The sequence below is a fragment of the Triturus cristatus genome, chromosome 3_2 (genome assembly GCF_964204655.1).
Source record: "Triturus cristatus chromosome 3_2, aTriCri1.1, whole genome shotgun sequence".
In the NCBI taxonomy this organism is placed as follows: domain Eukaryota; kingdom Metazoa; phylum Chordata; class Amphibia; order Caudata; family Salamandridae; genus Triturus; species Triturus cristatus.
The window spans coordinates 573,246,327-573,268,812 of record NC_140584.1 but is presented as its reverse complement, the minus strand read 5'-3'; the positions used below and the strand labels follow the sequence as shown (position 1 = coordinate 573,268,812).

General features: G+C 47.9%; 1 pseudogene; it reads right to left on the bottom strand.

Moving 5' to 3' along the window:
* Positions 1-17,681: 17,681 nt before the first annotated feature.
* On the bottom strand, positions 17,682-19,074 carry LOC146857714 (tubulin beta-4A chain pseudogene; annotated as a pseudogene).
* Positions 19,075-22,486: the final 3,412 nt, after the last annotated feature.

Sequence of the window (22,486 nt, the reverse complement as noted above, 5' to 3'; positions counted from 1 at the left end):
CTCCGTGACCTTGGCCTCTTCCCCACCGACCCAGCAGATCCAGATTACAAGGGGAAGAGGAAGTCCCCACACACTGAGGGGAGTGACCCTCACACCCGGACACCCTCCACAGGCGCAGTCAGACTGAGACCCCACCCGCAAGTCCCCCAGGAGCCGGAAGAGCAAGACCCCCCCCACCACCACGCAGCTCCAAGGCAAAGTCTCCATTCTCCATCCCCCAGGCCACCACTCCAGAGGTTCTCCCGCCACTCCCTGCCCCGGGTCCCCCCAACCACAGGTATACCATCCCCAAATTGCTAAGGCCCTCCCCCCTACCACTTGCTCCTCCACACCTGGTCAGACGGTTAGTGCCACTGATGTGGGGACCGTGTCCCCCCCATGTCATGCCCACCTCACCTGCAACCCATTCCGCTCACATGGATGTAGGCACTGCAGTGGAGTCCATGACTACCCCGTCTGACTTGGGCACTGCCGTGGGGACCCAATCCACTCCATCTGACCTGCCCACTGGAGTTGTGCCGGCACCCATCCCATCTGACTTGTGCCCCACAGTTGTGACTGCACCCACCACTTCAGTCAGCTCCACTGCAGTTGCAAGTGTCTCGCCTGCATCTACCACCTCTTCACTGCCTCCCTCTGCTGCGCCCTGACCCTGTCCCTGTGGTGACTGGCCTGCACCCATGTATGCCCCTCCGAGGGGATGACCCCGGTCCTTAGCAGTACAGGCAAGCAACGTGTGACAGTTATCACTCTAGTTCACTCCTTGGCATTTGGACATGGACTGGTCATTGGCCTTTTGTTGGAACGGACGTTTAACTTTTAATATGCTGTATAAAGCTTTTTTCTTTATCCCTGTGAACTTGATTTAGCTGTACATTATGTTGATGGTGTTTAACATGCCCCTGCACCTGTAATGCTTGGTTTTCAATGTAGAATACTGATGTGTTGATGTGAGGTATCCATGTCATCCTTTGCAGCTACCTGGGTGTGTCATGATCAACTATTTGTGGACATCTCTGTGAACATTTCATTTGCATGGTCACATCTCTGGCTTGCACCCATGCACATATGATGTGCTTCCCATTGTCCAATTTGTCAATTTCACAGACTTTGTGCGCATCACCACTGGACCTACAGGTGTGGGCATCATTGGTATAGGAGCAACTGGGTCCTCTGTGCAACTTGCTAGACATATGTTTTGAGTATGTGCAGATGACTTAGGGGAGACTCATGTACCCAGGCTGTTGTGACCAGAGCCTTCATTGTGTGGTAACTGATGGCTGACTGACCAAGTGTTCTGCTGACATGAGTGAGACGTGCTGTGAATATGTTTGGCACAGCCGGGCTTCCACAGGAGTTGGGTCCCCTCAAGTAAGTGTGTTGTCCTGTGAAATAGCCTGGGCCCATGGTGTGTGTTGCATGAGCATGTGTGTGTGTGTCCACATCCCTTTTCATACACAGACAGTGTTCCCTTGATATGTTCCTGTTGTTGATGCTTGCTGAGTGGTGCTGGGTTCATCCCACTACTTTGCCATGGGCTACCAGATGTGTGGGTGCATGACACACTACTGTTAATTGGTGTATCATCATTGGGATTTGTTAGTTCTGAGTGGTGATGATGTTGTCAGACACAGATGGGACACAGTCAGGGTTCCCCAAGGCACTTGTTTATTTGCAATGTCATGTAGTTGTCCCTAGGTGGTAGCTTTCAGTGATTGAGACATGTGTATGTGTGTGTGACTGCTCCCATTTGTCGGGTTCAGGGCTGCAATGTTGGCAGGTGTCAGCATGTGTGCCTTGTAGTTCTCCTTGGCTTCTGCATTGTACTGGGACTGTGGAAGGTATTCTGAAGGTTACATGAGCTTTGACGTTATGGCCATGTGCCGCATACTGTGCAGTATGTCTGTTATTCCCCAGGGTTGTAAACTGTCCTTGTGTGATGAGTCTGTGCACCTTAGTTCCTCCCAACATTCCTGTGTTTGTCATGGGTGCATGTGCAAAGTCACCAGTCCATGTGGGCTTCACAGATGCACATTGTTGCAGTTCAGGGTGTGTGGTGTTGAGGGTGGACTGATGTAAATGTTTGCATGGATGGACCCCTAGCTCCCGTTTGTCCATGGATGAGGGGCCACATTTGTGTATGTGTGATGTACGTTTGTGGAACAGGACAAATGTCTGGGTTTCCCAGTTTGTACGACATCTGCCTTTGTCATCACAGTGGAGGTGTCATGCATGCTTATGTCACCCCAATGTCCGGTCACTGGGGGTAGTGCTGTTGTGTGTCAGTCTCTTGCTGTGTTAGTTGATGTTCATTCCAGCTTGTGTCACATGTGTCTGTTGTGCTCCCTCTCATCTCACAATGGCTGATTGCCCACTAAGGGTGTCCCAGTGATGGTTACTTTTGTATGGCACTGGGTCCACATCTGTGTCACTGTGTTTCAACCCCCCTCATGTGTTGTGTAGTTGCCTGGGGATACTGAGACACACACACACACACACACACACACACACGTGCACACAAACACACACACACATGTTGTGTCAGATGTGCAGTGTGAGGTTGCCTGTTTGTGATTGTGCATCTGCATCAGTGCATTGGTATTGCTGTCGTGGGCCATTGTCTGGATGCTGTTTCTGTGATTTTCCCAGCTGTCCCTGTGAGTCAGATCACATCATTGTGCACATTCATCCTGGTTGTTAGGTGCCATTGCTGGCATGGAATGGGAGTTTGTGAGCTGACACCTACAGTCTACCCAGGTTGTTTTGATTAGTATGTCTATTTTAGAGATGTGTGTATGCTTTGTGATGGTCACTTCTGCTCTTGTTTCATTGTACACTGTATGCATTGTCAGCCCTCATGTGTGGTGCCTGTCTGCACATGGCCGAGAATGTGATATGTTTTCACAGCACTGTTAGCCTCACCACATCTCTGTGGGAATGGGACACAACCACTACTTCTCCCCAGAAGTGTTTAATGTGTTGGGAGCAGGGATCATACATGCTGTTTGTTATTTGCAGCTTTGACCATGATGACACTTACCTTTTGGTTCCTGTGATGAGGGGGGGTTTAGACCCCATCACCACAATGCTCAACATCTGCTGCAGTTTGAAACCCCACACTTAACTTTTGTTCTACACAGTGAGGGGGTGTTCTTTTTACATTGACACAGTGCTATGGTGATGCTTGCCTTGTGTAGGGCACACTCATTTGTTGGTCACACATGTGCTGTTAGTTACATTGTATGTTCAAAGTCATAATCACTGTTGTCGGCATTTGTCACAGACTACACACTGTTGTCATGATGTGAGGGGGGATGTATTTTGCTGATATACCTAATATTGGAGTATGATGGATGTGTGGCGCATCACCCATCCTATGAGTAGGGTTGCAGGGGTGATGGGCAACAGGTCCCCTATGAGTGGGGGTGGCAGGGTTGATGGGCAACAGATCACCTATGGCTGGGGGTGGCAGTAGTGATAGGCAATATGAGCCCTATTGCTGGGGGTGGCAGTAGTGCTGGGCAACAGGTCCCCTATGGGTGGGGTTGGCAGGGGTGATGGGCAACATGAGCCAAGGCCAATACCGGCGACACTCACGCTACAATGCCCACTGGACCACCAGGCAATCGGGAGGCAGACGCTGTTTTCGACTCCAGTAGTTTGCTGGCTGCAGCAGGGGGAACTACAGCTCCCGGCAGTCTCTGGGGCATACTTCCGGCCAGCACCGCGCCCGGAGGCGCTACAGAAGCAGCGGCTCCCCCGGTGGAGCGGGGGAGGCCAATACCGGCGACACTCACGCTACACAGCCCACTGGACCACCAGGCAATCGGGAGGCAGACGCTGTTTTCGACTCCAGTAGTTTGCTGGCTGCAGCAGGGGGAACTACAGCTCCCGGCAGTCTCTGGGGCATACTTCCGGCCAGCACCGCGCCCGGAGGCGCTACAGAAGCAGCGGCTCCCCCGGTGGAGCGGGGGAGGCCAATACCGGCGACACTCACGCTACACAGCCCACTGGACCACCAGGCAATTGGGAGGCAGACGCTGTTTTCGACGCCAGTAGTTTGCTGGCTGCAGCAGGGGGAACTACAGCTCCCGGCAGTCTCTGGGGCATACTTCCGGCCAGCACCGCGCCCGGAGGCGCTACAAAAGCAGCGGCTCCCCCAGCGTCGCGGGACGCGCGCGGGCGTCGCCGGGCTGAGCCCGGGCAGAGGGTGGGCCGTCTGTGGCCGTCCGGGGCAGGAGGAGGCAGGGCGGGGCCATCCCCCTGACATCGGATTCCAGGACATCTGCCCCACTTCAGGTACTACTGCTGTCCGTTACATTTACATTCTTGCCCCATGAGTTTTGCTGTGGAGGTATCCTGCTTCAGTGTACTTTGGCTGTAATCTGGTTCTAGTTGTAGGGGTCAGTCAGTTTCGGCCCATATTCTATGATGTCTGGCCCTAAGAAAAATAAGGTGGTCACGGGGGCTGGTTCCATGAATAATTTTCTTGTTAAAAGGGTGACCAAAATCAACGAGGATAGAAGAGCTTCCTTGGGCAAAGTTGACGCTCTGGATTATGTCCCCTCCCCAGCTACAGCTGCTACACTGGAGGATTTTCTAGATGGCGATAGAATCTTGGACTGTACGCCAGAAGACCATAACGCTACTGAACCAACCTGTAATACAGTAGTTCCTATTCACCAGGAGCATGATAATGCATTAATGGTCTCTACAATGAATGATACGTTATGCCCTGACTCTGAGGAAGAGACTGAAATATTGGAAGAAACTAGGGGAAAGAGACCTTTTAGATCATGCAGAAGGCAACAAAGCAAGAGAGGGGGTAAGACCGTGCACAGGAGAAGAGTGGAAAATCACCGGCCGGATAGTTACATTTCCCCCAAGTCCAAACCAAACGCAGAGATTACGAAGGAACCCAATATTACACTGAGCCCAGAGCAGTTTGATTTTCTAATTAAACGTATTGAGGCAGCTGTAGACCTAAAACTTAAAGCTGCCATTGACTGTCTTACAGTCAAATTGGACACCGCAAATGCGGAGATTAAAAGACTAGGAGGTCTACTGGAACAACAGCTGGTTAAATTCTCCCAGGTGAATCCCTTACACCCTCAAAATAGTTTAGCAATCCCTAAAGTGACGGGAGATAGTGCTACAAAAGCCCCCAACTCTCTTTCTTTGATCCCTCCTGTTATTTGCCCGGTTAGCAATCCTGCTGTTCCCCAAGCAATCTACCCTCCACCAGCAGATTTGGATGCTGATCAGGCTAGGGGATCGCAGAGACCTGGCCCCTTATATAATAATAACGTTGTACAAAGTAGATGCGTCAATACTATTAATTTGCCCCCGGATTGCGCCCCTTATGTCATCGTACTTGCAAATGTTCCGCTGTTTTGTTCAGGTAATACTGAGCCGCAAGTGGAAGCGCATGATTCTCTTAAAAACAAAGTGGTGGCCTGGTTAGGCGCTAAATGCGGTTTCCCTTCCAAACATGCTGGAGATATTATTATGACGAGGAGAGTGAACTGGATTGGCCCTTCAAGGAAATCTTGTAGAGGGGATTGCGTGGTTGTGAATTTTAAATACCCGCAACATGTGGCCACTGTCCTCCTACGGGCAGCATCCCTGTTGGAGGACAGCAATAGTATCCGAGTTCGTCCACTTGGGTATTTCTACAACAAGGCCAATTTTCCCTCCTTGTCCAGACCAAGACCTTATCCATTTACCCCGGTGGGGCCCAGTCGGGCTCAGCAATGTTCTTTGCAGGGCCGTGATAACTCTAGTTCATTTGGTCCCCCCATTACAACGTATAACAGGTTTAATGTGCTCTCAGGCCTCGACCTCTGTGATTGACGGGGTGAGGGAGAGGGTACAGAGGACGCCGCTGTAGCGGCCCCAACATCAGTGGTCCACGTACCTTCTTCTGAGGCGGTCAAGAACAGCTCTCCAGAGATTATTACTAGTGACAATGGGGACACGGTTAGGCTGTTATCTTGGAACATTGCTGGGTTGCGGGCTAAGAAGGGAGACCCCAATTGGGAAAACTTTGTAAAGAGTTATGACGTCATTGCCTTGCAAGAGACTTGGGACTTGGAGTGTGACTACTGGATAGATGGCTTCACATCCTTCTTTGTCCCCGCCTTGCCTTCCCCAGCTGCACGGAACAAAGGCGGCCTCATGATGTTGGTTTCGGTGAATTTGACAGGCAAATTGATTATGTTAGACTGCGTTTCCAATAACTTTATCATTCTGGAGTTAACCTTAGAGGATGGTGGTAAATTATTGTTGGTTAACTGTTACAATGCTCCCAATAGTAATCCAGAATCCTTGCATTTTAATTGGTTATTAGATTTTTTAACTCTCTACGGAGACAAGCAATCCACTCTGTATCGATTCATTTTAATGGGTGATTTTAATGTTCATTTGTGTTCAAAATGTGTTATGGTGGAATTGGAGGGGCCAGGCAGCGTGTCACCCCCTCATTTAGAACACACACAGAAGGGTCGAGCACTTGAACATGTACTGCAGGAAAATGAGTTATTTGAACCTGAATTTTATGATAATACTACACGGGTTGCCACCTACACGGGAAGGGCTAGCGATTCGATAATTGACTTTATTTTTATCTCGAGATATTTTCTTAATTATGTGATTACATATAATGCAATTGCTATGCCCATGAGTGATCATAATCCGGTTGGATTGGTGTTAACAAATAGTGCCTTTTTGTCAAAATCTGTTGTTCACCAGCGGATTATATTGCCTGTAAAGGAAAAGGATCAGGGGAGAAGACTTAAATGGGAGTCGGTTGTACCGGAATTTTTTTTTATAACTTTATCCAATTCAGTCGCGGAAGAGTTAATGGTGTGTGCCACCCCATCAGCTGGGCACAATGATATCATATCTTCTTTTGAAGATATTTGTCGGTTTGTGTCTAGCAGTCTTTTAGCCAAAGGGCAGGGGGCTAAACAATACCCGGCGAAAGGCTGGTTTGATAAAAATTGCAGTAAAGCTCATAACCGCCTTAAAAAAGCCCTCAACACCCGCCCAAGGGATAAGGAGCTTGTGGCGCGATTAAGAAAGGATTATAACACGGCCACCACTCTGCGTAAAAATGAATTAAAAAGCAAAGCTTGGGAGGACTTAAGGGATAAAGCTACTCTAAAAAATAGTGCTGAGTTTTGGACAATAATAAATTCTCCATTTCTTACAGGCGCTCAAAACTCAGCACAGGAATTAAATATCTCAGAGGTCGATTGGCTATCCCATTTCGAAAAAATTTATGACAGTCACAGGGAGGCGGACCCTTTTATAATCCCCGTAAATGGTAGCCCCATGGAGCCTGTGAGTTTTGAAACCTGTGAGGTACTTAGAGCCATAGAGGAGACAGCAGGGCGCAAGGCCCCTGGCCCCGATGGAGTGCCAGCGGACATGTACAGGGCAAATCCACTGTTTTGGGCAAACATTTTAACTAGAGTTTTTAACGCTGCCGCAATAGTGGGTTTCCCTGAGTCCTGGTCTCTAGCTACAATCGTCCCAATATTTAAAAAAGGGCAGAGAGGAGATCCAAAATGCTATCGACCTATATCGCTTCTGGACTCCTCGGTAAAAATTTTAGGCAAGGTTGTCCTGGCGAGGATCTCTGCGTGGGCCAAGGGAAATTACATTCTATCCGAGGCACAATACGGCTTTAGGTCAGGGAGGAGTACTGAGGACCAATGCCTCAACCTCCACCTCATACTGTCCAAATACACCAGAGCAAAAGGGGGCAGCTTATTCCTTGGTTTTATGGACCTGTCCACAGCTTTTGATCTTGTTAATAGATCTAAGCTGTGGGCAATGTTGCTGGAGATGGGCCTCGATAGTTCCTTGGTACACTTTCTGGCGGAGCTCCACAAAGATCTGAGGGCCCGTATTAGAATGACCACCGACGGAAAGTGTACCGAGAGTTTTAGATCCACTAGAGGGGTCCGCCAGGGATGCATCCTGGCGCCAATGTTGTTCACGCTCTTTGGAGGGTTACCTAACGTCTGCCACAAAAGATTTCCCGAGCATGGGGGGTGCACCAATTCCGGTGCTCCTCTATGCCGATGACGCGGTACTCATAGCAAGGACCCCAGTTGCACTACAAAAGTTACTTGATGCCTTTTGTAACTTTATGACTAGTCTCGACCTGGTGATCAACAAAAGTAAATCACATACCATGTCAGTAGGATGTGGTATGCGTAAAGAAAAATCTTTTTTCTGTGACGGAGAGGTGATTACTAGTGTCAAGGTCTTTACCTACTTGGGTGTGATTTTTGATCAGAGGGGAACCTGGACACCGCAGCTAACATCTAAAATGAATGCGGTAAGAAGCTCATATGCTGCAATTCTGGGTTTTGCTAAGAGATTGGGGGGGAAACCTATGGAGGCTATTATGGCCATTTATAAAGCCAAGACAATTGCAATTGCTAGATATGGTGCAGCAGTCTGGGGTTACGTTAATTCTAAAGATATCCAGACTGAGGAAAACAAATTTTTTCGCTCATTGCTGGGTTTACCCCAGTCAACTGCTACCTACTCAGTACACCTAGAGTTGGGAATGGGTTACATCCTAGACATAATAAATCTAGCTCCACTATTGATGTGGATAAAGCTTTGGCTTAACCCAAACCTTAGCCTTAATCATCGGATCATCAAAGATTGTCTCCAACTTGATCACAGAAGGGACATTCAGTGGCTGTCTTACATTGAAACTATGACAGCACTTTTGGGACGCCCTGAAATTTTTAGTAGACCTGAAGCCCTGTGTAGAGCCGACCTGCCGTGGGTGAAAACAAACTTTCTGAGAATTCGCATGGCCGAGCGCGAAGCCCATGATTTATGTAAACCCTCTGTGAGGGCTCATGTTTTGATATCTCCATCCTGTGTGCTGGCTCCTTATTTAATAACGGTAACCAACCCTTTTCATAGATGGCTTTTATCCAAATTTCGGTTTAACCAAATTTATACGGTGCTGTGGGATGAGAAAGACTGGTGCAAGCTGGAGGAATCGGCCCCATGCAAATGTGATGGTTTCTCTATTCAGGATAATGCCCACTTTTTGTTTTTTTGTTCCTTCTATCATGAACCTCGCACTAGATATTTAAAATCTATTTTGAAGGACCTGGGCTTTATCCAGTATAAGCCTGCATTGTTATATTTACAGATGTTGCTCTCTCCTCTAATTATGTACTGCACTGCTAGTTTTTTAGCCGCATCTGTGAGATGCAAAAGAGTAAGGCTAAGATTGGAAGAACAATAGAAATTTTGATCCATCTATATTGCTCATTCGAGTGCCTTTTTTTAATGTATTTTATGCAATTATCACCCTTTTAACCTGCTTTTTAAATTCATCAACTGTTTAATACTGTATTAAATTTATCAACTGTTTAATAGATGAACTTTTGATTTTTGCTGTAGAATGCTTTTATGATTTTAATTAATCGAATAAAGTGGAATTTGACTTGACTTGAGCCAAATGGCTGGGGGTGGCAGTAGTGATGGGCACCAGGTCCCCTATGAGTGGGAGTGGCAGGGGTGATGGGCAACAGGTCACCTATGGCTGGGGGTGGCAGTAGTGATGGGCACCAGGTCCTCTATGAGTGGGGGTGGCAGGGGTGATGGGCAACAGGTCACCTATGAGTGGGGGTGGCAGGGGTGATGGGCACCAGGTCCCCTATGAGTTGGGGTGGCAGGGGTGATGGGCAACAGGTCACCTATGGCTGGGGGTGGCAGTAGTGATGGGCAACATGAGCCCTATGGCTGGGGGTAACAGTAGTTCTGGGCAACAGGTCCCCTATGGGTGGGGTGGCAGTAGTGATGGGCAACAGGTCCCCTATGGCTGGGGGTGGCAGGGGTGATGGGCAACATAAGCCCTATGAGTGGGGGTGGCAGGGGTGATGGGCAACAGGTCACCTATGGCTGGGGGTGGCAGTAGGGATGGGCATCAGGTCCCCTATGAGTGGGGGTGGCAGGGGTGATGAGCAACAGGTCACCTATAGTGGCGGTGGCAGGGGTGATGGGCAACAGGTCCCCTATGAGTGGGGTGGCAGGGGTGATGGGCAACAGATCACCTATGGCTGGGGTGGCAGTAGTGATGGGCTACATAAGCCCTATGAGTGGGGTGGCAGCAGTGATGGGCAACATGAACCCTATGGCTGGGGTGGCATTAGTGCTGGGCAACAGGTCCCCTATGGGTGGGGGTGGGGGTGGCAGGGGTGATGGGCAACATGAGCCCTATGGCTGGGGGTGGCAGTAGTGATGGGCACCAGGTCCCCTATGAGTGGGGGTGGCAGGGGTGATGGGCAACAGGTCACCTATGGCTTCGGGTGGCAGTAGTGATCGGCACCAGGTCCCCTATGAGTGGGGGTGGCAGGGATGATGGGCAACAGGTCATCTATGAGTGGGGGTGGCAGGGGTGATGGGCACCAGGTCCCCTATGAGTGGGGGTAGCAGAGGTGATGGACAACAGGTCACCTATGGCTGGGGGTGGCAGTAGTGATGGACAACATGAGCCCTATGCCTGGGGGTGACAGTAGTGCTGGGAAACAGGTCCCCTATGGGTGGGGGTGGCAGTAGTGATGGGCAACATGAGCCCTATGGCTGGGGGTGGCAGTAGTGATGGGCAACAGGTCCCCTATGGCTGGGGGTGGCAGTAGGGATGGGCATCAGGTCCCCTATGAGTGGGGGTGGCAGGGGTGATGGGCAACAGGTCACCTATGAGTGGGGGTGGCAGGGGTGATGGGCAACAGGTCACCTATGGCTGGGGGAGGCAGTAGGGATGGGCATCAGGTCCCCTATGAGTGGGGGTGGCAGGGGTGAAGGGCAACAGGTCACCTATGAGTGGGGGTGGCAGGGGTGATGGGCAACAGGTCCCTTATGGCTGGGGGTGGCAGTAGTGATGGGCTACGTATGCCCTATGAGTGGGGGTGGCAGTAGTAATGGGCAACATTGCCTAAAATCGACTTTGTGGTGGCCCGCTCGGTGAACATTTCCACCCCCCTCACTATAGTTCTTGTCTACCGTCCTCCTCAAGCAATGCCCCATTTTCTACCTGCTCTGCAAGAACTTTTGGCTACCCTCGTCATCAACAATACGTCAGTCCTTCTGCTGGGTGATTTCAATTATTGGCCTGGCGATCCTAAAGAAGATCTGGCTTCCAAAGACTTCTCGGACACCCTTCGCTGCCTCAATTTTATCCCTCATATTCATGCTCCTACCCACATTCATGGCCACATTCTTGATCAGATCTGGTCGGCAAACCGGACCCTCTCCCAGACCACCATTCTCCCCTGCACCTGGTCGGACCACTCGCTTATCTATTTTACCATTGATTTAGCTGTCACTAATAAATCCTCCCTGCCTAAGAATGTTTCTGCGCGTAACTGGAACCGGGTAGATTTCAACTCCCTCCGCTCCTCGTTGAGGACCACCTCCCCGGACTTATCAGTCCTTCCCCTCGATCTTCAAGCGGACGCCATTAACACCTGGCTCTCTACTTCTTGTGACCGGATAGCTCCGCTCAGGACAGTTAAAGCTTGTCGTCTCCACGAAGCCAATAAATGGTTCTCGAGCGACCTCAAAACCCTCAAACTAGCTCTTCGCCAGTCTGAGCGTCAGTGGAGACGCAACTATTGCCCTTCCCTGAGGGATCAATATAGGTCTCTCTTAAACAACTATAAGAGAGCTATTCTCTTGGCGAAATCAGAATATTTGTCTGGTAAGATTCTATCAGCGGCTAACAAGCCCAAGGAAATTTTCTCTGTTGTTCATAACCTAGCCTTATCTGATCGAGTCAACCTCCACCCTACTCCTTCTCTTTCTCTCTGCCTTTCTCTCAATGACTACTTCTTTGAGAAAATTGCTAACATTAAGCAGAACATCCCCTCACCATCTTCCCACCCTCCTCCCTTCTCCCCCCCCTTTGCTTTCTTCCTTCACCCACTTCCCACCTCTCTCCAAAGAATCTTTTTTGGCTCTGCTCAGGAAAGTCAAATCTGGCTCGCCTGCTGATTATGGCCCAGCTCGCATCCTAAGGGAGCTATTTGTTGGCTGTCCCGACCCCCCTTTGTCCTTTCTCAACTTATCTATCTCTCTGGGAATGGTTCCACCACAGCTCAAATCAGCCATTGTCATCCCCATTTTAAAAAAGCCTGGCTCTGATCCAACCCTCCCTGTTAATTTTAGGCCTATTTCTCTGCTCCCCTACTTAGGCAAGATCCTAGAGAGCCATATAACCACCTGCCTGTAAACATACGTCGAGGACAATCATTTGCTGGCCTCCCATCAAGCGGGTTTCCGCCCGGCTCATTCAACCGAAACTGTTGTCCTCTCTGTCCTCGACGAGCTCAAGAGTAAGACGGACTCCAACTGCCCCCAAGCCTTGGTGCTCCTTGACTTGTCCGCCGCCTTTGACACGGTCGATCATTCCATCCTTCTGGACCTTGTCAGGGCAGCGGGCATCCAGGGCACCGCCCTCTCTTGGCTCACGTCATTTCTTCAAGGCCGGTCACAGGCTGTTCAGCTCTCTGGTTTCTCTGCCCCGTTTCGCACAGTTTCTTGTGGGGTTCCCCAGGGTTCCTCCCTTTCTCCTCTTCTTTTCAACCTCTACATCTATCCCCTTATTGTCTCCTTGCTCAGAATGGAAGTATCCGTCTACAATTACGCGGATGACCTTCAGCTTATATTCAATCTTTCCTCCTCTACTGATTCTCTTTCCAAATTTCAAACCACTCTCACATTTATCTCTGATTGGATGAGTCTAAATCATCTTAAACTCAATCCCGACAAAACTGAGCTGATCTTAACTGGCGGCTCTTCTAGCCCCTGGTCATCTTCTTTCTGGCCTGCCAGCTTTGGTCCCCCTCCGGCTCCTTCCACATCAGTCAGAACCCTCGGGATCAAAATCAGCCAGGACCTTTCCATGCGTCCTCAGATCAGCTCTGTTGTTTCATCCTGTTTCCTATCCCTACGGATTATCCGTAAGATTTGCCGCTTTTTTAATTTTGATGCCCTTAAAATCATTATCTTAGCCATGGTCCTTTCTCGGCTGGACTATGGGAACTGCCTGTATGTTGGCATTCCTGCCTATGAGTTGCGGCGCCTTCAGACTATTCAAAATCAGGCGGCTCGCCTAATCCATCGGCTTCCCAAATTTCACCATTCCTCTATTCTTCTAAAAACCCTTCACTGGCTTCCTATTCTGTATCGTACCCTTTTCAAAATGGGATGCATAGTTTTCATGGCTCGTGCTCGCACAGCCCCTCTCTTTATTAATTCTATGGTCTCTCATTATCTTCCTAGTCGTCATCTTCGCTCCTCCAGTCAGGCATCTCCTTACTGTTCCCCGATTTCGCAAGTCTCGAGCAGGTGGCACTAGGTTCTCCTCCCTTGCCCCTCGCTTTTGGAACAGTCTCCCTTTCACCATCCGATCAATTCCCTCCTATCTACATTTCCGGAAAGCGCTCAAGACCCACTTGTTCGTCCAGGCGTTCCCCTCCACTTGACCCCCTCTGCTTCGCCTCTAGTAATCCCCTAGCGCCAGGAAACCGCCCGGTCACAGTGCGCTCTACAAATATTTTTAACTTCAACTTCAACATGAGCCCTATGGCTGGGGGTGGCAGTAGTGATGGGCCCCAGGTCCCCTATGAGTGGGGGTGGCAGGGGTGATGGGCAACAGGTCACCTATGGCTGGGGGTGGCAGTAGTGATGGGCATCAGGTCCCCTATGAGTGGGGGTGGCAGGGGTGATGGGCAATAGGTCACCTATGAGTGGGGGTGGCTGGGATGAAGGGCAACATAAGTCCTGTGAGTGGGGGTGGCAGTAGTGATGGGCAACATGAGCCCTATGGCTGGGGGTGGCAGTAGTGCTGGGCAACAAGTCCCCTATGGGTGGGGGTGGCAGTGGTGATGGGCAACATGAGCCCCATGGGTGGGGGTGACAGGGGTGATGGGCAACAGGTCCCCTATGGGTGGGGGTGGCAGTAGTGATGGGCAACAGGTCCCCTATGGATGGGGGTGGCAGTAGTGATGGGCAACATATGCCCTATGGCTGGGGGTGGCAGGGGTGATGGGCAACATAAGCCCTATGGGTGGGGGTGTTAGTGGTGCTGGCCATGCAACCCCTATGGTGGCCTGTTGTTAGTTGCCAGGATGTGGATCCCCTGTGTGTGTGTACCATTTTGCGGGTACGTGTTGTTTGTTTGTGTGGTAGGTGTCTGACTTACCGCCTGCACCGTCGGCGTCGGTTCCTGATCCAGTCATAGATGTAGAGTACTGGTATGACCTGCGCGATGGGATTCATGATGTGTTCGTGTCATACACGCTGCTTGTTGCTACATCTTGTTCCCGCTGCAAGCTGGTCCGTCGCGTAGCCGTGGATTGAGTTGTGGCGCGAATTGTAGCTGATATGCTTGTTTTCCGGATGCTGTGATGTGCCGTACGTGGAGAGCCATCCGGCACGTAGGAAGTATGCATCGTACTTGTCAGGGCGGAAACTGCTGTGGATACTGCTTCCGGGAGACTCGGTTCGGCGATCAGATGTACGGCTCGGACGGAGAATGAAGCTTGAATCACAGCCTACGTGTCGGTCGTGTTTTTGGCAGTTATGCGCATCGTACTTCATCTACAGGACGGACCGGCTACGGGTACAAGTCGGTCGCACGGTAAGGCTACGGACAGCTCTCAGAGAGCTGTCCGACCCGGGATCGGAATCGACCCCTATATAGATACTAAACACTAAACTTAATTAATTTACTATTCCCACTCCAGTCAGTATTAAATTAGAGTAGGTGCTGGACACTAAACGTAATTTATTTACTATTCCCTCTCCAGTCAGTATTAAATTGAGGTAGGTGCTGGATGCTAAAATTAATTAATTTACTTTCCCCACTCCAGTCTGTATTAAATTACAGTAGGTGCTGGACACTAAACTTAATTTATTTACTTTTTCCTCTCCAGTCAGTACTAATTGGGGTTGGTGCTGGACACCACACTTAATTAATTTACTATTCCCACTCCAGTCTGTATTAAATTAGGGTAGGTGCTTGACACTAAACTTAAAAAAATTACTATTCCCACTCCAGCCAGTATTAAATTGGGGTAGTAGCTGGACACTAAACCTAATTAATTTACTATTCCCACTTCCAGTCAATATTACATTGGTGTAGGTGCTGGACACTAAATTTAATTTATTTACTATTCCCTCTCAAGTCAGTATTAAATTGGGGTAGGTGCTGGACACTAAACTTAATTAATTTACTATTCCCACTCCAGTCAATATTAAATTGGTGTAGGTGCTGGACACTAAACTCAATTAATTTACTATTCCCACTCCAGTCAGTATTAAATTGGGGTAGGTGCTGGACACTAAACTTAATTAATTTACTATTCCCACTCCAGGCGGTATTAAGTTCGGGTAGGTGTTGGACACTAAACTTAATTAATTTACTATTCCCACTCCAGTCAGTATTAAATTGGGATAGGTGCTGGACACTAAACTTAATTAATTTACTATTTCAACTCCAGTCAGTAATACATTGGGGTAGGTGCTGGACACTAAATTTAATTAATTTACTATTCCCACTACATTCATTATTAAATTAGAGGAGGTGCTGGACACTAAACTTAATTAATGTACTATTCCCACTACAGTCTGTATTAAATTAGGGTAGGTGCTGGACACTAAACTTAATTAATTTACTATACCCACTCCAGTCAGTATTAAATTAGGGTAAGTGCTGGACACTAAACGTAATTAATTTACTATTTCCACTCCAGTCTGTATTACATTAGGGTAGGTGCTGGACACTAAACTTAATTATTCTACTATTCTCACTCCAGTCAGTAATAAATTGGGGTAGGGGCTGGACACTAAATTTAATTAATTTACTTTTCTCACTTAAGTCAGTATTAATTTGGGGTAGGTGCTGGACACTAAACTTAATTAATTTACTATTCCCACTCCAATCTGTAATAAATTGGGGTAAGTGCTGGACACTAAACTTAATTAATTTACTATTCCCATTCCTAACACTATTAAATTAGGAAACATACTGGAGAGTAAACATATAAAAGATTATAATATTATTTTTTTTAAACACTCACCTTATTTAACAACTAGAAAATGTACATCCCAATACTAATTATTTTTAAATAATTTCCTATTTTTTCAGTACTTTTTTCCCAATTTTTATTTTTTCAAAATTTAATTTACATTATCTTTAAACACTCCCCACCATTATCCCCTATAAACACAAAACTACTCTCCAAATAAAATTAATCTAATATTCGAAATTAAATTTAAATTTAGAAATTACTTTTTTAAATATTATTTTAAATGTTTGCAAATATAAAAATGAAAATACATTTTTTTAAAACACTCCCCACCCTTATCCCCTCTTAACCCAACATCCCGCTCCTAAAAATACATTTCAAAATTTGAAATTAAAATGTATAATTTAACAATTTTTATAATATTTTTAAACATTGTTTTAAAAAACTCCTCACCCTTATCCCCTATAAACCCAACATCCGGCTCCTAAAAATATATTTCAAAATTCGAAATTTACATTTGAAATTAAAATTTATAATTTAACAATTTTTATTATATTTTTAAACATTAGTTTAAAACACTCCCCACCCTTATCCCCTATAAACCCAACATCCGCTCCTAAAAATATATTTCAAAATTCGAAATTTACATTTGAAATTAAAATGTATAATTTAACAATTTTTATTATATTTTTAAACATTATTTTAATACACTCCCCACCCTTATCCCCTATAAACCCAACATCCCACTCCACAAAAATATGATACAATTTTTTTTTTACTTTATTTAAATAATATACTACTACAAACAAACTCTAAAAAAACACAAATATAATATTATTTATTTTTTACCACTTGCTCTCATTTTAATTGTGGTCACATGGAGGTGTCTTAAGTACTTACGATCTCAATTGTTCCCAACCCCACCCCCGGTTTGACAGGCTTCTTCGCATGTGAGGTTCAATCGTGACACCATGATTCACAAGTGACTGCTTTCTCAGCTATACTACCACACAGGACAGACGCCCTGAAACAGTGAAAAAGGAAGCTGGAACTTGAGCCAGACAACAGAAACGAGTGAAACGAAACAGGAGTGACAGGGAAGGGACAGGAAAGGTTGGCAGCCTGAGACAAGCTACATGGAAACAAAACAAAATATGGGGTTTCTCTCCAGCACACTTCACCCGGGATGTGTTGACTAGGAGCCTGCTCACTCAACTATTAAGGACTGTAAACAGAAACCCACATCTGAAAGAACTCCCCTAGAGAAAATCTCTGGACCGACGCGGTCCCAAGCTGCTTCCAGTATCCGACCAAACAATGGTGAGAAGACCGAAGTCTGGCAGGCTGCAAAACGCAACCGGGGCAAGGGGGAGCTGGGAGAAGGGTGTGGTCAACTCATGCTAAAAGGCCCTGTTCTAGTCTGGACGACTAGACCGGACACCCACAAACAGGAAATGACAAATGCAGTGCAGCAATAACCATATTACACAAAGTCAGCATCCCCGAACGAGAGCCGACCAGTCACCAGCAGGATGCTTGTTGGCCCAACGTTTAAGTTCATGCCAGTGTTGGCAGTATGGTCCATTGTTATTAGTGTGGAGAGATTTATGCCACTTCCTCCTCCGCCTCCGCCTCCTCCTCGAACTCGCCCTCTTCTGCAGTGGCATCTTGGTACTGCTGGTACTGGGACACCAGGTCGTTCATGTTGCTCTCTGCCTCGGTGAACTCCATCTCATCCATGCACTCGCCAGTGTACCAGTGGAGGAAAGCCTTGCAGCGGAACATGGCGGTGAACTGCTCGGAGATGCTCTTGAAGAGCTCCTGGATTGCTGTGCTGTTGCTGATGAAGGTGGCGGCCATCTTGAGGCCTCAGGGCGGGATGTCGCACACGGCTGTCTTCACGTTGTTTGGAATCCACGAAGTAGCTGCTGCTCTTATTCTGAACATTGAGCATCTGCTCGTCTACTTCTTTCATGAACATGCAGCCTTGGAAGATGGCGTCCACAGTGAGGTAGTGGTCGTGGCAGGGGTCGCAGGCTGCCATCATGTTCTTTGAATTGAACATCTGTTGTGTCAGCTCTGGCACAGTCAGGGCACGGTACTGCTGGCTGCCGCGGCTGGTGAGCGGGGCAAAGCCGGGCATGAAGACATGCAGACAGGGGAAGGGCACCATGTTGACAGCCACCTTGCGGAGGTCCGCATTGAGCTGGCCGGGGAAGCGCAGGTAGGTGGTGACACCGCTCATTGGTAGCAGAGACTAGGTGGTTCAGGTCTCCGTATGTAGGGGTGGTCAGCTTAAGGGTCCGGAAGCAGATGTTGTACAGAGCCTCGTTGTCAATACAGAAGGTCTCGCCTGTGTTCTCAACCAGCTGGTGGACAGACAGGGTGGCGTTGTAGGGCTCCACTACTGTGTCTGAAACCTTCGGAGATGGCACCACACTGAAGGTGTTCATGATCCTGTCGGGATACTCTTCCCGGATCTTGCTGATGAGAAGTGTGCCCATGCCAGAGCCGGTGCCACCACCCAAGGAGTGGGTCAGCTGGAAGCTCTGGAGGCAGTCACAGCTATCGGACTCCTTGCGCACTACATCCATGATAGAGTCCACCAGTTCAGCACCCTCTGTGTAGTGACCTTTAGCCCAGTTGTTGCCAGCACCACACTGACCAAAGACAAAGTTGTCTGGTCTGAAGATCTGTCCAAATGGTCTCGACCACACAGAGTCCATAGTGCCTGGCTCCAGATCGATGAGGATGGCCCTGGGTACATATTTACCACCTGATGCTTCATTGTAGTACACGTTTATCCTTTCCAGCTGCAGATCGCTGTCTCCGAGGTAGGTACCCGTGGGGTCGATGCCATGCTCATCGTTGATTACTTCCCAAAACTTGGCCCGATTTGGTTGTCGCACTGTCCTGCCTGCAGGTGCACGATCTCCCTCATGATTGGTTGATGGGCTCGGTATTTCTCACGGGTGGATGGCGCAGGCGATCGCAGCGGTGTTTGGCCGCGCGCTCAGATCAAGAAGAAGCAGCAGCTCAAACACCGCTGCGATCGCCTGCGCCATCCACCCGTGAGTGGCAGACTGCACGCTCAGATCAAGAAATATAATACTTTAATGATATTTTTACTTAACGATATTTTTACTCTCGATATAACATTCTTCAATATTTTTGACAATACTTAAAAATTATATTTTTAACATCGATATACAGAACATTGATATAAAATACAATCGATATATTAAACTCAATATTTCTGTATATCGATATTTAAATCACGATATTTAAACTACTTACCCCTCCAAGCATATTACTAGTTCCCTCCATGCAACAGTTTTTATGGCGGTGCGACTGCCATGAACAGTGTGGCGGTGAGGAAACTAAGGGGACCCTAGAGGGCCTCCTGTTGTCCCTGCACCAGGGGACATATGCCCCCCTGTATGCATGCACGCCTGTTGTCTGCAGGGCATGGACTTATAGTCCATGCCATACTGGTATGTGCAATGGTGTTCCCATTATGGTGCCTTGCTAAGGCTCACATATAAGCCTTAGCAGGGCACCACTGTGGGCTAGCTCCCGCAAGACTGCCCGACCTGGATTCCAGTCAGAATCTGGCGTTCGGTCACAGTATGGGTTTGGTGGTCTTGGAGCGGGGTGCTGGTGTGGCTGCCTGCTCCAAGGGTGCCAAAAACATAATAAGACCCTTACTGCACTTGGCTAACATTTAAATCCGGGTAGATTGATTCCCCTTAGAAGCAGTGGTTTCCGCAATCTTATAGGTCTAGCATGTTAAATCGAGCCATGTAAAAAAGCTGCCTGCCTTCATAGCTGAGAAGCTTGGTTATTATACAGTTTTACTTAATTAGAATAAATAAAGATATCTACCCCTGGTAGGTGGTTTACATTTTCCATTTTGTCCCCCCAGGTAATGTCTCCCTTGTTCTATAGATTTATTTAAGGTGTTTTTTTCATTTGGGACAAACTTTATCTGTGGTCTGTGCCCATACGTTTTTATTTCTCAAGGGACAATACCTCTTGATCCTTTTTCTGACAGTGTAAAGAGCTTGGTACGAGGCAAGTTCTTTTCAGCACTCATCTACAAGATAGTTTGTTGTAGATGCGTTCATTTTTGTTGTGTAGCTCATTGCTATCATGTTGTTCACTGAGTCAAGGGATGTTGTAACTTAGTGGGCTTCACTGAAGGTATTTTGTGTTGACTAGGGATTTGGAATTGTGATTTCCAGAATTGTCTTGGCACCCTGCCTTGCTGTTGACTCGAGTGGTAGAGCCCCATACCACAGCACTGTAGAGTATGCTAGTTTCTATCTTGAAACCACAGATCTCTGGGATATGAGCCAGTGATCCACCTTTATACAGTTAGGTGAATCTTGCGATACCTTGTGTGACCATCTCTCACTTACTTGCCACAACTTGAATATAGGTGTTCCAGTTGAAAGGTGTGGCTAGTGTTATTCCTAGATAATTGGAGCTCCCCATTTTTCCAATAGACTTTTCTGCCATTGTGATATTCCTTCTCTTTCATTTGGCCAAAAACATTCCACATGCCATCACTATGGCTTTGACATATTTAGCTTGATTTTGTAATTGTTAAAGTATGCCTCTGTCTCTTTGGCAAGCTTTCAGTGTTCGATCAAAGTTGGCAGGGTATGACCAGACATGAGTCCCATTGATCACTTTACCACTGGATTCAAGCTAGCCTGGCTGATGAGGGGTGTTGCCCCAAAACCGGTCCCAGGATGCTTGTTTCCGGTCCAGGGAAGACCTGGCTTGACAGTTCGGACAGGACTGTTCCCATGAGGCACAGGGTCAAGACTGATTTGCATATGGCTGGGTCCAAACTGGGGTGGCGAAGTGAGCTAATGAACGATGGTGGATGCCACCCATATCTGTGATGGGGGTGAGTGTCTGAAAAGTTTCAGCACTCTGTCCACCATTTTGCTGTGTTTACTTTGTTCACACTAAGTTGGCAGGGTATGCCCAGATGTGGGTCCCTTGCTCACTTTGCCACTGGTTTCAAGCTAGCCTGGCTAATGAGGGGTGGTACCGTGAAACCGATACCAGGATGCTTGTTTACCAAACAGGGAAGACCTGGCTTGGCAGTTCGGGCTAGAATGTTCCCACAAGGAACAGGGTCAAGACTGATTTGCATATGGCTGGGTCTGAACTGCGGTGGTGAAGTGAGCCAAAGAACGATGATGGATTCAACCCAGATCTGTGACTGGGGGTGATTGTCTGAAAATCTTCTGCACTCCGTCCATCATCCCTTTGTGTTTGCTTCAATCAAAAAAAATTATTTTTTTAATTTATTTTTATTTTGAGAGTTTTATATAGCGCTGGCTAGACCCAGAGGTATCAGAGCGCTTTACATAAGGTTCCACAGAAATTACAAAATTACATCAGTTACACGTTACATCAGTTACTGGAAGCGCTGGCTAGACCCGTGGGTATCAGAGCACTTTACGTTAGGAATCACATTATTACCCAGTTAAAAACAGTTACAGGTTACATCGGTTATACGAAACACATTTAAATAGTAGGGAGAAAGGATAAATATGGCGGATAGGGGGAAGGGTGTAGGTGGAAGGAGGGAGAAAACGGCAGGAGAGACGAAGGAAGGTCTGCCCAATGTCCGGCTGGGTAGGTGACGGCCGAGGAGGGAATTCACAGCCCATCTCCCCTATAGCTATGAGGGTAGCTCCACCGGGCAACGGTCAGGTAGCAAGGTCTCAGCGGTAGAGGGAAAGTTCACAGGGTAAATGTCCTGAAGGGTGTGCAGGATCCAGGTAGGATAGGGGTAAGAGAGAAGGGTGTAGGGGGAAGGGGGAAGATAACGGCAGGAGAGACGAAGGAAGGTCTGTCCAATGTCCGGCTGGGTATGTGACGGCCGAGGAGGGAATCCACAGTCCATCTCCCCTATAGCTATCGGGGTAGCTCCACCTGTCATCGGTCAGGTAGCAAGGTCTCAGCGGTCGAGGGAAAGTTCATAGGGTAAATGTCCTGAAAGGGTGTGGGACATGGAGTAACCAGGAGCATCACTGGTGCATGAGGAGCATTTATGGATTCTTGTACCAAGACCACGGCTGCCATCAGATTACCCGCGTCTTTGTGCTGTTACCTTAGCATGTTTTAATCTTAGCAGGCTTGTTTGGAAAAAAGCTGACATGCCACAAGTTTTAATTGGCTTATGGCAAGTACCCTGAGCAGCGTTTTAAAATGCCTTTCCTGAGGAGATGGTAGTGAGACTGTAGTTGATTCTTTTATGTCCTTGGAGTATGCCACAAAAGCTATTCTTATGAAAAAGGCTTGGCCTGCCGAATTGAGGACTGCTCCCTGGTTTACTAGAACATGGAGGCTGGGAAAATCCTCAAAGAACAGGAAGGAAACTGCAG